Genomic DNA, 7147 nt, shown 5'->3' with positions numbered 1-7147 from the left:
TATTAAAGGATGGATCCTTTATGGCTGGTTGTGCTTCATAATGGAATAATTTTATTTTGGTCTTCCCTTCAACATCATTGAATTTTAGCTAATCTCTGCACCCTGAAGCACTCCATCTGATAGCCAAATGTGGTAGATTCCTGCTTAACTTCTACCCTTCCTTGTTTCCTGTCACTGTAAATTGGTTGCTACATATCATGAAAGATGAAACATATTAAACTAATCCTCTAGTGCTTCTTTTTTTTCCATGTTGAATTACTAGATTGAAGTAACCTGGTTACTGACACTTAAATAAGCTGGTGTACAAACCAACATCATTAATTATTTCCACTAATATGAAGTCCATTAGTGCCAAGAAAAGGATGGCACTCAACATTTTCTGTGTGTCTCGTGCTAAGCAGCCAGAAAGGAATACCTAAACTCAGGATTTACTTATTTAAATTCAGTGCAAAAGCATTTTCCCTGCTCATAACCACTTTCATTAAATCAATCTTAATCTTTCAGCAATGGTATGAATGCCATTATGCAAATAAGCAACTGCCTTTTAGGCTTGCAAAAACGATGACACCTATACAAAGATTGCTGAGGCTGTTTCATAGTGGCAGTCACTGAGCTTCATAAATCCCGATTGGTAAGTAGTGTATTTAGTGATTATGATTTTTGTCTGTGAGGCTGGCCACTTTTAAAGCCATAGCTCAAAGCTGAGAACTAATGAAATGTTTAATATTCTGGAATAATTCACCTCCATGCATCAGAACATTGTAAAAAGGCTCCCATCTGATAATGCCTGTTGCTGGCATGGTACACTCTGCATTTATCACACTGCTCAGATAATATTAGTATTTAATGACTGTGCACTGATAAGCTAAAACTGGATGAATAGAATGTCTTCCATCTCCTTCCACTTAAGGTGACATGAACTTTCATTTATGTCATAGCCACTTGCAGCTGTTCAGATACCCTCTAAAAATGCTGAAGGAATATTCTATCAATCCGCAACTGAATGAATGACCATAAGAATGAGTCTGTTGTCTTACTGTCTTCAGATTGCTTTAATAAAAGCATTTGTATTCCAGGAAGGAGGCAAGAATATAATCAATCATTGACACAACTGAATAGGCACATTGTCTAAGTGATTCATTAGGAAGCAATTTCAAGAATATTTATTTTGATGATATACATTTTATAATTCATTAGCAACATAATAAAGTGAACACTCAAAAGAATCCATTTACTATTTTTATACCTTTGAATTAAATATAACGGCATCCTTGCTATCTCTGGCTTTCTTTGCAAAGCTGTGTGTCTGTAGCAAAATGCAAGAATAGTGATCATGACGGATATAGTTAGTAATACTAGGAACTTGTATTTACAAGAATAAAGTCCTTTTTCTATTCATAACCACCATTCAGACCCAAAATATGATAAGCATAATGAATGTCAGCCCCACAACTTAGTATCTCTGATAGCAATCTCAGCAGATAAGTCTAGACCTAAACTAATGCAACTATATGTAAGGACAGGCATTTGCAATGAATTTTGGCTAGCCCCCCAACAGCACAGGTGAGCTTCAGTGTGTGCAGCATACAGACAGATTGTGGGAATTGCAGTCCAGTATTCCTGACACCGCTGTGCCAGTGCTCTGCACCTACGTGGAGCAAGCAGGGATTTCCTATGCTGTGTGATTTTTCTCTCTTTGAATGCTCCAAGGTAAAAAGTTTGGTTTGGAGAGGGTGCTTTTTGTTTGACAAATTCTGAGTCATATGTCTTAATTTCCAGAGGGGTTTTTATGGCAAATCTGCCTGTTAGGGAGGCTTAACTTGGTTCTGTTCACTGCTAGCACTTGATGACATAGGATATCCGTTGTTTCTCACTGGGATTAATATAATACTTTTTCTGTAGCTACCTCTTCTTAACACTGAGGAGAATGAGAGCTACAGCAGATGAAGCAAGTGTTAAATAATACTGTAAGAGTGTTAACTAAAATTGGTGTAGCTCTGAGTTAGTCCAAACTTGTTTTAAGAAAAAGATGGACTTCCCTAGCCAATCAAAATTCTTGTATTGGTCGGTACACTGGTCATTTGAATCCTTCTAAGCAAACATAATCATTTATTTAAAAGACCTTTATCTATTCTTAATGACAATGCTTGTGAAAATAGCTTGACTGGTAAGGATTGAGACAGGAGGCTTCTGGGAAGAGATGAAGAGAGAGCTGGAAGAAGGTGAAAAAGAAAAATGAGCAGTGAGAGTACGAAGTTAAAAATAAGGACTGTATATCTAAAAGCAATTGAAAACATTATGTAACTACAAAGATATCTGAAATGAAAGCTTAGGCTGGAAATTAAAGGTTTCCTTCCTTTTTCTGACAACATTTAGTAGGAGGCTGATGACAACTCAGAAGTTTAGCAAGAAGGAGTATTAATCTGAAATCAGAGAACATCTCTGTGTCTGAAGAGCCTTTAAACATAGTGATGGACAGCATCTGCTTTATTTGTCTGACTATAATAAAATATTTTAATTTTCACCATGGATGTCTTTTGCAGTTACATAATGCTTTGAAGAGTTTTTAGTTTTACACTATTTTTTTTAGATTCTCAGTCCTGAGCAGACACCCTACTTCAGGGGTGGATTGTGAACTACAGCTCTGCAGGCATATAAACTTCAACCTCGTGAATCTCCTGCTCTCACAGAGCTGCAGTTCAGATGCATCGCTGCCTGGTGTGGGCCACCAACCTTTTATGTGACAGTGTGGTAGTCAAAGCACTCACCCAAGAAGGTGGAAGTCTGGAACAATTCAAACCTATGTCTCCTTTTTGCCATATGAGCACTTAGTGAGCTATATTTTACAGTTTCTGAATACCTGGAGATACTCATAATCCACGGGGCTGGATTATGAGTATCTCCAGGACTGGAGACACTTCTCTAATGGATTCTCATGGATTATGTCTGAGAARGACAGCGACTCCATGGCATAGTGGTTATGACGCTCTCGTCCCTGGAAGTGGGAAGTCCACCTTTAGTGCTAACTCCCTAAATTGTTTCTGTACCAGACATTAAATTATATTCAGATGTAATGTGGAAACAACCTTGAGAACAAGACTGAAAACACAGGTCTTTCCCCTCCCACATGAGCGCCCCAAGCACTGGGCTTTCAACCCACATGTTCCTTGCACCCTCTTTCTTGGCCCAAAGAAATCGCCAGCCCTTCTCTGCCTTCTAGATTTGACGACAGCTGAACTTTGTGCCAGGCTCAGCCCCCTGCGCACGAGTGATGCTGGCATTGCATGTGCCCAATGTCCCCCCCGGACCCCCTCAGTCAGGTGCACTGATTGAGCTCAGCGACGGCTGTGGCAGCCCCTGGAGCAGAGCAAGTCTGGCCACACACAGGCACCAAAGAGGGGGTCCTACCACAAGCCTAAAGCCAAAAACTCACCGAGTGAATTTAAACATCTCTGTGAGCAGCAGTCACGGATTTTGACTCATATCTTTGTTATAGTGAAATCCCGTGTTAGGGATTTCCTTGGGCTTTTCTAGATGCTGGTGTCTGAAATGAGTTCAGGTGAGGAAGATCCAGGCTGAGGAAGGAATCCCCTTCTCTGCAGTCGGCTGCCTCCACATGGGAAGTCCCTTGGTCGGGGAACAATATCCTGCACGCTCTTATTTATGACAGCCTGGGTGGAGAAGCATCTCACGCTTTCCACCTGAAGTGCAGCTGAGGATATTCGATTCCAATTCTACTATCTGAAAGCCTTTAAAAGAAAAAAAAGATAAAAACTTAAAGGAACTATTTAGCATCTTATTTGACTGATGCATAAAGAAACTCTTGCTTAAATTATAACTATTTTATCTGTACCTGACAGGGAATGCTGTTAATTGAATGGCATTTTAAAAAGTTTCCCAATTTGAATTTTGTTTGGCTCTGCAGGCTGCCTATGATATGAACTAGAGGATTATACTGTATTGTGACATGCCTTGGTTTATGCCTTGCTTGTAAAAGCTAGCTTACTACCCAAATGCAGTCCTGATTCTTCTTACTTGAGCGTAACCCACAAATAAAGGGGGGGAGGGGTCTGTAGGAGACCTCCGCTATAAAAGTCCGCTAAAGCCTTTTCAAAGTGCATAAAGAGTTTAATTTTCATTTGAAAATGCCTAAGATTTCCTACATATTGCCCTCTTGTGACTCCCTGGAAAGTACAGTATTACATCCACAGAGAAAAAGTGCATTGCTTCTTAAAGAGATAATTCATCATGCTACCTGCTACCATATCCCCCTGCTTCATAAGTTATTTTTATTGACCAAGGACAATTCAGGGAAGGAAAAAATGCAGTAAAGATTTATTAAGCATTAAAAGAGTATAAGAACATAAAAAAAGTCTTCTCCCCCTAAACATAGTTGTCGATAACTTCTACCTTCTAGAGTTCAGCATGATATAGGAAACACCATTACTTCGCTTCAGAGTAAAAAAATAAATTACCTAGGGACAATGGAGAGGGAAACTGCCTGATGCTGTAAGCCCCTCCTGAAGCAGTCACTGGATAAAACCTGGGAAATAGATGGGACCATGCTGCGGATAGTGAAGTTGTACCCCGAGCCGTGGCCCTGGGCCGGGGAGCCCCCCAGGCACCTGCCAGTGCCGGGGGCTCCTGCCACGGCCGCCCCGTTCAGCCCAGCTTGAACTGATCTCCTGTTTTCTGCCACTCTTTATAGCCGGCCTTTGCTGGCAGTTTGGCCTGTTGCATTTGCACCCTCCACGCAGTGCGTTTGCCGTAGCCGTGCCTCCTCCTCGACCTAGGGCCTGAACATCTCCAACAGCTTTCCATCCCCAAGACTGGATTTCCGAGTTTTGTCACAGTCTCTTTTATAAGTTTACCTTTAAGTGTGACCTTTATATCACGCCGTACTGTTGCAAAGAATAATATTGGTTATAATTTGGTTTTGCATTTATTATACTAGTTGACCTTCTAAAAAAAAGCATCATTTTATGTAAAAAAGCACAAGTGTTTTCAATTATTTCAAGAGCAGTCTGATCCCTCAAGTGGCTGATTCGAAGCATGCTCGGCTGTGTTTGTCTCTCCTGAGTACGTGGCAGTTTAGCCATTTTATTATTGCTCCCTTGGATCTCTCATCCTGGCCGGATTTTCAAAGATAAATGCCAACCATTTTTAGGAACAGGTCCCTTTAAGTAGTCACAATGCGACTTCTCAAATCACATTTGACTTAAAAATCCTTGCCTAAATCATTCCCTGCTCTAAGCCTTTTCTAAGGCTTATTAAAAAGCATTTCAGACAGTGACTACTTTGCTAGTGTATCAGTACTTCATTTTGACCTTTTGTCTTTTTATGTTATTCTTCAAGTACATACTTCTCTAAACTGCAATGAACACTAAAGTAACATATTCATAATACAGCCAGGCTAAATTTAGAAGGTCATATGCAATTTCAGTCTTAAAATGGTTAGAGAATATTTGATATAGAGTTGATTTAAGAAAAATAGGAATTATTAGAGGAGATCTATATTTCTGTGGAGAATTATGACTTGATTTTTGCTTGCAACTAAATACACTGCCAAAAGTATCTCACAGATATGTCATCAAAATCTACTAGACTTTCTTGCTTCTTTTATGATAAAGATTATGAGGAACATATTTTAAATGATCTAATAATGATGTATTACAATAATGTAATCTCATCTGATAAGTAGGTCAAATAAAGAATTTAGAAATTCTTTTTTTATTATTTATTTCTCTGTCCCATTTGCTATCAGCTCAACGAAAAATAAATGTATTGGGTGAATTTATGCCTAAGGCAATTGGGGATGAATTTGAATAAGTGATCAGGTGCCTTCAACTCCACACAAGTACAAAGAAGAGAAAGAGAAACAATGTGAATCAGCACTGCCCCAGGTTTGCTAGTGAAGAAATCTCTCAAATGAAACTGCTACAATTAAGGAAGTTATACAATATCACACACAAAGCATGTCTGCAGGGTTAAGGATTTCAAGAGACACTGCAAAACCTTCGAATGTTTAATTAAGTATAAGAACCTTAATACATACTTGATTAATTTATAAAAGACTTCTGTCTCACAAAAATAATAAGTCCTACAATCAGATAATGAAGTTTTGAATATATGTAACTCAAGGTAGCTTTGGGTAATACAATTCTGGGTATTTGTTTTCTCAAGTTTTAGAACTAATTATTCAGAGAGTTCAAGTGTCTTCTCCTCTGGTAAATCTGGAGCTAAAAATCTAAAAAAAAAAAAAAAAAAGAAACGTCTTGGGGGAAAAACTCTGAAAGTTGCTAATGAAGGCCCTAATCCTTGTATCTCTAGCGCCGGACAGATTGCTCAGTCCCTTCACCTCTGTGGAGGGTCATGCCGGTGCATCGCTTGGCTGTGTGATGGGGGTGTCAGCCCACGTGGTGTCCTCAGGGCTGGCCGCTGGACAGCACAGCGGGGTCTCTGGGCTCACTATTTAAAAGATAAGTACCGCTCATACTACAGGATTGAGTTATTGAGCTTCTGCCATACCAGGAGCTCTGCATTTGCCACGCAGTGATTTTCGTATATTAGTAACTTGTAATTGTAATCTGTCTTGTTCAATCAATAAACTGTATTTCCCCAAGATGCAAAGTGATCACCAGAACAAATTTATGGCTAGCACATTAAAAGGGTTCTGTATTGACATTGTACCAACACTTTTAACTATATTCCCAGTGAAGCATTTGTTTGTTCTGAAATGAAATAACTGAAGATTGTACATAAACAGAAGCACTAGTCACATATCGACAACAACCCTGTACCTCCACAACACATTTCAAAAGAAACACGCCACCGGGGTGAGCAGGTGAAAAGGAAGAAAATTATATCTTTACTTATTTGCATCCCAGTAGTTGCAGACAACCCAAGACAGCAACACGAAAGGTGTCTTTTTCGGTTTGCCTCAAAGCTTTCCTTTTTTTCCCCCTCCCCCTGCAAGTCACAGCTAAGGACGTGGGAAATAAAACACGGCACTTTTGGGGACACTCGGGTTTCGCAGACGAGCTCGTTGGCTCCGCAGCCCCCGAGGAGAGGCCCGCGGCCGCTGCAAGGGCGCCGGCGGGACCCCCGCGGGACCCCCGCGCCCCGGCAGCCCCTCGGGGCGGCGGGA

General features: G+C 40.3%; 1 long non-coding RNA gene across 3 annotated transcripts in view; it reads right to left on the bottom strand.

The window, feature by feature from the left end:
* Positions 1-1043: 1043 nt before the first annotated feature.
* The window catches only part of LOC112966059, a 34459-nt gene continuing 28355 nt past the window's right edge, over positions 1044-7147 (bottom strand). Inside the window, exons 6-7 of one of the 3 annotated variants that reach the window (XR_003253492.1) lie at positions 4476-4543; positions 1044-3749 (exon numbers count right to left, since the gene is read on the bottom strand). This is a non-coding gene — a long non-coding RNA (uncharacterized LOC112966059). The remainder of the gene's footprint in view (positions 3750-4475; positions 4544-7147) is intronic. The other 2 variants (XR_003253499.1, XR_003253489.1) reach the window with 2 other exon arrangements.

The sequence above is a fragment of the Apteryx rowi genome, unplaced genomic scaffold (genome assembly GCF_003343035.1).
Source record: "Apteryx rowi isolate R43461 unplaced genomic scaffold, aptRow1 scaffold_230, whole genome shotgun sequence".
Classification (NCBI taxonomy): Eukaryota; Metazoa; Chordata; class Aves; order Apterygiformes; family Apterygidae; genus Apteryx; species Apteryx rowi.
Note: the sequence above shows the minus strand (reverse complement) of the source record. Positions and strands in the feature narration are given on the sequence as shown.